The sequence below is a fragment of the Parasteatoda tepidariorum genome, chromosome 2 (genome assembly GCF_982258835.1).
Source record: "Parasteatoda tepidariorum strain Cologne lab strain chromosome 2, Ptep-v5.0, whole genome shotgun sequence".
NCBI lineage: Eukaryota > Metazoa > Arthropoda > Arachnida > Araneae > Theridiidae > Parasteatoda > Parasteatoda tepidariorum.
Window position 1 is genome coordinate 96394304 of NC_141756.1, and position 10940 is coordinate 96405243.

The following is a 10940-nucleotide window of genomic DNA, read 5'->3' on the forward strand; positions in this document are numbered from 1 at the left end:
TTCTACCACTTTTTTAGGTGTCATTATCATCACTGACTTTTTAACCCTCAAATATACAGAGTATGAGGAAAAAAAATGAGATGAAATCAACGACACTCTGCGAATAACTTTTAAATTACTATATTTTCACACATGTAGTTTTAATTCCTCGAAGTCTATCTTAGCGTACCTTAAATATGCTAATTAAGTTGTTCAAACAATATTTTAAGCTTCGAAATAAATAACAAAAATATGCATAATTTACGTATTGTTTCCAAATAAACATTTCTCTTGGATTTTTGACAATCAAATATGGCAGGCATAGCAAATATGACAGGCATAGCAACCAGAAAACTCTAATTCTTCACAATATTTAAAAGGTTTGTGAGATATAAGCAAGGTGAATAGAGTTTTCTTAAATTGTCTAACACTTAAATTCCACAATACCTTCACCCGGGACCACTTTTTCGAATTTTCCCTTACATGTTCGTAAATAAAAAGCATAACTAATGAACTTTCAACGTCCAAATTTTCTTGTTGTTATTCTTTGCCATTAAGGCAAAGGAGGTGCACTTCTTCTTGTTTTCCAGTGGCGCCATCTATGACCAAGAATTCGACTTCTGTCACACACATGCGTCACAGCCGGTTTATAGGATGGACCCATTCATATATCCATCCATTCCTCCACAGATCGTAATTTTGACCTGAATCAGAGAACAATCAATCTCCAATTCATAGGATCAATAAATTCCATTCTCTCCGGAGGCATGATTTGTTATGGGAACAGGGAAGATTTTGTGACCCGACCCATTTAACAAGCACCAGTCACCATTTACTGCTTGGGGAGTCTTCGGCCGTCGGGGATCGAACACACGACCTCCTGGACATGGGTTCACCGTCCTACCAACCAGGCTATTCCGTAATCCGAATTGTGTTTTAACCAATTTATAAAATGTAAGGAAGTGGACTATATAATTTTTTTAAAAATAACCGTTTTTATATATTTCTTACTTTTTTTAAAATTTTGGACCAAATTAATCCCTGCTAGGCTTCTTTAGACTACTTATTTATTTTAATAGATACTTAATAATCTGGGTCAGCACTTGTTAGACTATTGTGACGATTATTACATTGTATTGTATCATCATGTCGTATTCCTTTATAGTATAATTGTATTGCATATTCATAGTTTAAAAATATGCTAGTGAAATAACACTGCAAAATAGCAGACAAACAAAAAAATACTTCACGTATTGAAACAGAAAAACAAGTTTAGATGTGAAAACGATGAAGAAAACTTTACTTTTCTTTTCATAACTTTTGAAAGCTAAACATTTTATTTTCACTCGTAATCGGTCATCTTAGGAATATTAAAGTATCCTCGCTTCATGAGCTCGGAGAGTTAATTTCTTTTTTCTTAAATGTTGTCAGCCCTCTCTTAAGCAAGAGTATGCTTTTTATCGGACTTGATTTTATAAGTTAGGTTTCCTTATACTTTAAAATATGCCGTCAAAACAAAAAAATAAATAAATAAATATATAAAATAAGATAAAAATAGGAAAAACAATTATCACACATTAGTTACAGATTACTAAAGATAATATTTTTTTTATGCTCTTCTTATTTTTATCACGCAACTGGAAGACAATGGAAAGTTTGGAGGTTAACAATTTACTCATCGAAACAATGGCTTATAGAAGAACTCCAATGTTTGTCCGTGGCGTGGCAACATTTTAAAATTACCCAATTCTATCAACATACCCACGAATGAGGTAAAAAATATTTTTAAGCCTGAAAATACATATGTCTAATTTTGTTTGTTTGTTCAATAGAAGAATACAAAACGCGAATGAGTCGTAGCCTCTTAACTGATGCATTTTGAATGTTTGTTTGCCTCATAAGTAATGTGATCTCCTAAACAAGGAAAGAGGTTCAACAGGCTTTACTTTGCGTATTTATGAGGAAGGTAAAACTAGATACAGAGCAAATGATTGGCTTTTATGAGGGAAACATTTACTTTTTTGCTTTTAGCTTGGTTAATAGCGAACTTAGATGAGTCATATAATGAAAATTGGTCTAGATGTCCATTAACAACTCTATTATTTGTATTGGATCAAAGTAGCCCAGGCTGAAGGGACGATAGAGATGCCAACTGCTCGGTTCTGCAAAAGAATTTATGAAATGGTAGGAAACTAAGAACTATAGCTTGTATGACTTTGTCTAAATTTAAGAGCAACATCTCTAGATAATTAGAATAAATTGGTGTTTTGTATCCTAAAAAGAGTTAAGAAAATGCAAAATGGTAAATCACAACATAATAAGATTGCTTGTCAACATGTCATGAGGTAAATAATAAATTAAAATTTTAAAATCTATGTTTTTCAAGCAGACTTAAAATAAGAAAAAAAATTTATTTTCGACAACCTAAGACAGGAAACATAGAGAGCATGACTTTCGTAAGACGTAGGGTGACTTTTCGTTGGTGATAGAAGCTCATTACATTTGCACCCCACATTTTTCGTTTTAGAGTTATTTTGTTCTTTTTAGTGCACTTGTAAAAAGTATATTTTAAAAGTTTCATTTCCTTTCATTATTTTCTTCCTTTTCGTTTTATGTCTGTTAGTTTTTTTTTGTCAAAATGTGGTCAAAATTATGCTTGGCCATAAATTCCGATTGATGATAATACCCCGATAAATGCTGTTTTCAGTTGTCAGGAAACAATTTAAACCTATGCTGTCAGTCTGCGCATAGCTCAAGTGGAGAATAAATTACTCTACCCTGTGAGAAAGTGGCTTGGCTATGGAAGCAACATAAAATCCAACTCATAAATTTAAAAAAATTCTTAAAACCTCAAACTGAGTAAAATACTCTGTAACGCATAAGTCAGAAAGTTTCGATACTAGCTTCTGAAAAGAACTTTTTTGCCAAATTCGACTTTATTCATCATATCAACATGGTTTCTTTTAAGAGTAATACATTTGTTCCTATCTTTTCCCTAGAATATCAATGCCTTTCTAATGAGAGTTGGAAAGAACGCTTTTGTGTTTGATATGACTTTACCATTTGCATCAAATCTTTTTTAATGCTGTAATATTTTGGGCCGTGTGAACGGATGCACTCTCTTAGCCAGATCTAGAGTATACGATGGTCAGGATTGATTGCAATTTCAAGCTCAATTTGTGCAGCTTTGCTATGGAAATCATTGACTTGGTGCTGGTTACTTTGTGGTGTTCTAAAATCACTTTCTTTTTTTCAACGTGGGGCCATTTTGTCTTGATTTCCTCCATCAATTAGTCCAGTGTAGTAGTTTTATTTTATTTTTAGACCGGCATCAAACAGCCATTCCACTTTTTTGTTTACAACTATCATTGTTCATTTCCATAGGTCCCGCAGTGGACTGATCGTTAAGACACGGTTTCCAGCAGATCACCGAAGTCAAGCATCACTGGCTGCTGTCAGTGTGCGGGTGGGTGACCACTTGGATCAGTTTGCGTAGAGACTGAGAGTGTGCGGTATTCGTCCTCGTTAAACTGTTCTACCGTAAAGTGCTCGACTTCGCGTGCAGGTCGTCGGGCTACCGAAGCGGGGGTGCCATTCCCTCTGCAGAGGATCAAAATTGTGATGGCATGTCTTCGGATCATCCTCGGGGATGTTTCCCAGACCGTCGCCAATAGCCCATTGTGCAGCTCTAGTGCGACGTAAATGAACTACAACAACAACAACATACACGCATTTTTTGTTGCCATTTTAATGTCAAGAAATTGTTCTTACATCGGTGGTCATATTATCGTCTTCTTAGATATCCCTAGGCATGGGCATGGGGCATGTCTTGTCGATTTTTGCACACTGTTCCAAACGCATCTGTTTCATTATATGCAGCTAAGAAACATGTATGGATTTGTGAACCAATTGTCAGTTATCACTATATGACCTTTCCCAAGGTACAGACATAAAAGTGTCATGATAACATTTGCCAATTTTTATTTATTTTATATTTTATAATTGCTGAACAGCCGACCGAATTTTGAGTTTACTATTGCTAATGTTCAACTTCGCAGAGTTGTAAATTTGAACTCAATCCAGAACACGAGGAAACTCCTGGCTCGAGTCTTGGGAGAAATTTGCCTCCGTTGATGGAACTAACCCACATTTGCGCATGGAGACTCGCATGAGGAGGAAAACCTCCCACAGTTAGCCTGACCTTGAGGGGACTCTAACCCATGATCCGTCGAGCGTTGAGAATTTTTCACGTCAACACTGTTTTCGGTGCGAGCCGGGTGCGGAATTCGTATCAACCAGCTATCGCTGGCATTCGAACCCAAGTCACCTCACTGGGCGATCGCTCTTTTCCTTTACCCACCAGAGTTGGGCAAAAATGTAATCGATTACATTTTTCGATTACAATAATCAATCACTTGTAATTATGATTACAAGATAACATAATTTTGACTACAGCTGTAATTGTGATTACAACTGTAATCGTGATTACCATAATCGATTACAGTAATCAATTACTTGTAATCTTGATTACAACTTTCAAACATTTTGATTACAGCTGTAATCGTGATTACAACAATTGATTACAGTAATCAATTACTTGTAATCCTGATTACAATTCACCAAAATTTTAATTACTAGTGTAATTATGATTCCAAGTAATTGCGATTAATCACAACAAAAACGATTACGGGTAATTATGTTTACAAGTAATCAAAATACATGATTACATCATGTAATCGTGACTACAAGTAATTATGATTACTTGTAATCAAACTATACGATTACAAGTAATTACGATTGCATACTATATGCAAATACATTATGTAAGTTTGTGTGGGGATACTTTTATGTGGGGATATTTTTTTGTACATAGAATGTACGCACGCATTTACGCACAATTTGTGATTCCTGTATATATGCACAAACGATGTTTGTACGTACAATATATAATTATATTTTATATACATAATACAATACGTATATGCTTAGTACACATAATTATGCATTTATGATACATGTATGCATGTGTGTTAGTTTGTATGCAAGCGCAATGTTTTGTATGTTCGTATACATAAAAAATATATGCATGGACGTATACGAAAAAATTTTTTATACAGTACCGCTCAAAAGTATCAGTACACCTAGAAACTTATAAAAAAATGGCAAAATTCAAAGTGTCATAACTTCTTTAAAAATGATCAAAAATGCTTCTGCTTTAGCTCATTTTGAAGCTTAAAATCTCTACTTTTATGTACTCTAATTGTTTTTGATTAATATATTTGTCAATTATGTACAATTACACAATCATAGAAAATTATATTAATTTTTTTTGAAGTTTGACGCGATGTACGGGCACAAAGTGGTTAGATATTGTTAATTTTTATTATACCATTGGAAAATTTGGACTTTTAGCTTTCATTTAAGAAAAAAAATTCCAAAAAAACATGTTTTTTGACGAAGTTATTGTCAAATAAAAAAAAAGGTTTTTTTTCAGAATTTAATGATTTTTCAGCAGTTATAATGAATTTTAGCGTAATTATAATATGATATGAAATTTTTTTAATTAAAATAAATTAAAATTTAATATTTCCCGATAATATTAGTTCATAATTTATTTTAACAATTTTAACTTTTTTTTTTGGAAAATATAATAATGAAATAAGAATCAACGTTTACAATTTGATATTTTGAAATTTATTTTTTCGTATTTTTCTCAGAAAAAATTTGAAAACAAAAATGTATGTACATTGTACGTTGTATGTACATTGTATGTACATGTATGTACATTGTACGTTGATTCTTATTTCATTATTATATTTTCCAAAAAAAAAGTTAAAATTTTTATAATAAATTATGAAATAATATTATCGAGAAATGTTAAATTTTAATTTATTTTAATTAAAAAATTTTCATATCATATTATAATAACACTAAAATTCATTATAATTGCTGAAAAATCATTAAATTCTGAAAAAAAAAACTTTTTTTTTATTTGACAATAACTTCAACAAAAAACATGTTTTTTGGAATTTTTTTTTTAAATGAAAGCTAAAAGTCCAAATTTTTCAATGGTATAATGAAAATTAACAATATCTAACCCCTTTGTGCCCGTACATCGCGTCAAACTTCACAAAAAATTAATACAATTTTCTATGATTGTTTAGTGTAATTGTACATAGTTGCAAAATATATTAATTAAAAACGATTAGAGTACATAAAAGTAGAGATTTTAAGCTTCAAAATAAGATAAAGCAGAAGCATTTTTGATCATTTTTAAAGAAGTTATGACACTTTGAATTTTGCCATTTTTTTATAAGTTTCTAGGTGTACTGATACTTTTGAGCGGTACTGTACGTATGCATGTATTTATGTTTTGTACTTAAGTACATACATAACATTTTATATGTAAGTATTTATGTACGTAAGTACATACATTGTATGAATTTACGATAATAGCACGCATATGCAATGTACGTATGTATACACATTGTACGTATTTACGTACAATATGTAAGAATTTTGTTTAAAGATACACTATATGTATATAGTAGCATAAATAAAATGCATGCATGTACATTTACACGTACATTGATATATGGTTTGTACAAGGAACGTGTACTTAACTGTACACTTTGTTAATACATATGCACATGTAATGTATGGATGTACAAAAATGATTATATGTACAATGTACGTATGTACATACAACGTATACATGCACGCAATTACACGTAATGAATTAATACATGCGTACATTGAAATATATGTACTTACAATGTATACATACAATGTGCATCGATTAAAAAAATTTATAAAAGTGAAGTTATTAAAGTTTTTCCACAAATAGCCGGCCAGGTGGACGACAGTTAGGGTCCCTGACGGCGAAGTCAGCAGCCGCGGGTTCGAATCCCGCTCTAGGCATGGATGTTTCTCTCTCTGGTGTGTGTGATGAGTGAATGTGGCCCACCCTATGAACGGGTTTGTGGCAGTGTGGCGTGGGCAATGTTACTCGCCTCCGTGTCTTTGGTTCACAGGTGCCCACTGGGTAACGCGAAGTGAGTAACAACTCTGGCATCTTCTAAAGCGAAACGAAGAAAGTTCAGCGCCTGCCATTCGAAAAAAAAATATTTTCACAAATAAAATTAAACGTTTATTTTTTTTTTGCAATCTAAAAATTTCCATGAACGTTATGTTAGAAAAAATAAATTTGTAGTGTCAAACATTTTGTGAAAATACCGGAAAATTATTTTTTATTTAAACAATTTTAAAATTATATAGAACAATAAAAGTTGAAAACTGAATTTAAATATCATTTGATTTTGTCATTTAACTTGCTTGAATCGCTTTCAGTTAACTTACATGCATTTTATTTATTGCATTATACATATATTTAGACATAAATGTACTGTACATATGCCTACACATTCATTGGATATGCATATATTGTATATATACGTTAAGAAAATGCATGTACATATGTATACATGCAATGTATGTACAATGCTTGTACACACATTCATTCATAGTACGTGCTTATATAGTACATATGGCTATATATATATGGAACATGCGTGTATTGTACGTGTGTGGATACATTCATTGGACATATATACATTGTACATATAGCATATATGGGGTTAACATGTATGCACACATGTAAAATTTGACCGAAAGATTTATGTCCAATATATGTATGCACATATGTACATTATTTGAATGTACATCTGTACACTATATGGTATATATATTTGTACAATATATGCTTATCAAATGTATGTATGCATGTAGATATATTATGCATATCGAATGTATGTTTGTACTTTTGCACAATATATGCATGTCGAATGTATGTATGTGTACATGTAAATAAGTCCAATGTACGTACAATCGTATACAAATGTATTATGCATATTTGGATAAATACATTGAACATATCTTGTATACGTACATATGATGCACATGTATACATACATATATTGTACATATATATATATTGTTCATAAATAAATCGTACATGCATGCATGGGACATACATTGAACATGCAAATATCGTGTATGTGTAGATGCATACATGCATGGGACATACAAAGGCCCACGTCTCACCAAGCCGACCACAGTGCTGACGTAAAATATCTTCTCTTGCCGTCAGGCTAACCGTGAGGTTTTCCTCTCGCAAACCAAACGCAAATACGGGTTATTTCCATCAAAGTCCTCCACGAAGGCAAATTTCTCCCAATACTAGACACAGGAGTTCCCTTGCCTTCTCCAGAAGGGTTCAAAGTTACAGTATCAGTAGTCGTAAACCAAAAATTGGGTCGGCCGTTCTACGACGGTAATATCATGCACAGTGGATACATTTCTCTCCAGTCTTTCTACAATATCGTGGAAAGAAAACCCACCTCCTTGCAGCCTTATTAAATGACCACGTTCCAAGTCAGTGAGCTGATGATAATGGCATCCAAATTTTGACCAACAGCAACTCCCTGCGCCAAAATGTTAGGACAAATAACGCCTACGAACTGTAGAACACGCATTTAAAGCAATCGTGATTTGCATGTTCACAGTGGCGAAACTAGAGCCAAATTTGATGTAAAAGAGCAACAACTAGATTGTTTATTTCAGAGCGGGAGTAAGAGGAAAAACGTCTCCACGCTTGAAATTGAGACAACCCTTAATGCGCGCCAAACGCAAACAGTGAATTCTTTTTCAATCACTTACTTCGCTCTATCACCTGATATTGTTCCTTACTCTAAATAATTAAATACATTGCAGCAAAATGTCTCAAAAAGGTGAAAATATTCACTCATAAGAGAGAAATATCATCAAATTTATGAAATATTTAATGCTAAAAAATGCACATAAAGATTACGAAATAAATATTTTTGTCATATTATCGCCAAATAGCAACCTTGTTCACATCCTGCTCCCAAAAATAGCGAAATAGTATCGTCGGATACCATGTGATGAAGGTGGAGTCAAGTGCCAACTCCTGGTGAGCAAACTATATTCAACTGCAATATAAAATATATCTTAAAAAAATGTAAAATAAAATAGCCTAATTGTTTAAAAAATTTTATTTATAAATTCCAAACAAAATATTACATCTTCATAGATAATATTTAAAAATCAAAGAACAACAAAATAATGAATCTGAGTTTTTTTCAGAAGCATAAACTGTTCACTCATTCATATCATACAGAACAATGATATAATCTTAAATAAAAACAATCTAGTTTTTGTTTTTTTAAAGGCTACAACTGCGGCCCAAACATCGAAAAAAACACAATGAAAAAATATAATATTACTAATAAAATACTTCTAAATGAATGGAAAAAAAAGTCTTCTTTTTAAATGAACATAGTTTTATTACAATATTGTATTAGTTCATAAACAAAATAGAGCTCGTATAATGGAAAAAAATCAATTTTATCAATTTCATGGGTCAGAACGTATAAAAAAAAATCATATATTAACACCAATTGTCAAAAGTCAAATATGATAAAAATAAGGAATCATAAAAGTAGATTTAAATGTTTTTAGAGGGAAAAAAGTGTTAAGAAAATTATTTTTGTAAAAAATTACAAAACATTAACAGGATTATCAAACAATTTTAATAAAATTGACATAATTACATATATAAAAAAACAAAAATATAACTAAACGTAGGCTTAAAATTATCTTCAAACCAATCTAAATATATTTTCATGTATTGTAATAATGCAGGAATATTTTAGTATGTCTTAATGATGCTTTTTGTATGAAAAAAAAGAATTGTTTCAAATTAATAAGTGCTTAATATACAATTAATTAGTGCTTACTACAATAAAAAAATAAGATTAAAATTCTTACATCAATGCTTAAAAAATGCTTCATTTTCAAAAAGGGATTTATGGTAATTTAAAGAATAATAAAGTAATGTTTATAATAATTATTTCTGGATAATTTTTAAATAGTAAATAACATAAATTTAATAAAACTTTTGCTAATATTACACTAAACAATTGGATCAAAACATTTAAACTAGGAATTTTTTTTGTTGATAAATACAAATTTTAAATTAAGGAAAAGTGATTGTATTTGATTTATATGCTTATATTTTTCAAGTCTTTTTTTTTCTTCTTTCCCTCCCCAATGGGAAAATCAAATAGAAAAAGATATACATCATATGGATTGTAGAGATATTTGCATTGTGGTTTCCATCTTCGCATTTCCGAAAAATATTGCCTCCACGTATTTGAATAGCTAGATATTCATCTAGCATTTGTTTCATTGAACATTTATAACATAGAAATAACATAAACAGGTATAGTCAGAAGTAAAGGTTATTATATACATAAAGACACTATTCACATACTTGTCATTTAATAAGAATAAACAACATAGCGTTATATAATTTTTAAAATAAATATATTTTCAAGTAAAAAGGGATTATTTGAAATTTTTTCGACAAATAGTGATTGATTATCATGCAAATACCAATAATTTGAACAGTTTATCACCAGGAAATCTTACAAAAAGTCAACCAAAATCTATTTTTCTATGTTAAAATGAAGTTTTTAGGTACTCAACTCTTCTAAGTCATAACGCCTCTAAATAGGCTTGACCACCACAAACTCTGTTTAGCATTTATAATTAGTTAAATTAAGTAATAATTTATAGAGTTTAGAATTACACATCACTATGGGGCAGCAACTTTTAAACTGGTTATGTCTGATGTGCATCGAAAGATGCTTTAATAGCAGACTTTCATAGTTTGACGAATTAATTAATACCTTTTGAATTTTTTTTATTCGTTGTACCCTTATGTTTTTTTCAATTTAACTTCTTGGTTTTAAAAATTATTTAATTATTTGAGGATTGCAACTGGTTAGGACCTTAATTTCTTTTAAAAATTATGCATATAGGGGTTCTAAATTAAAAGTTCCCATTTTAATTTAGGACCACACATTTAAAAATGCTTT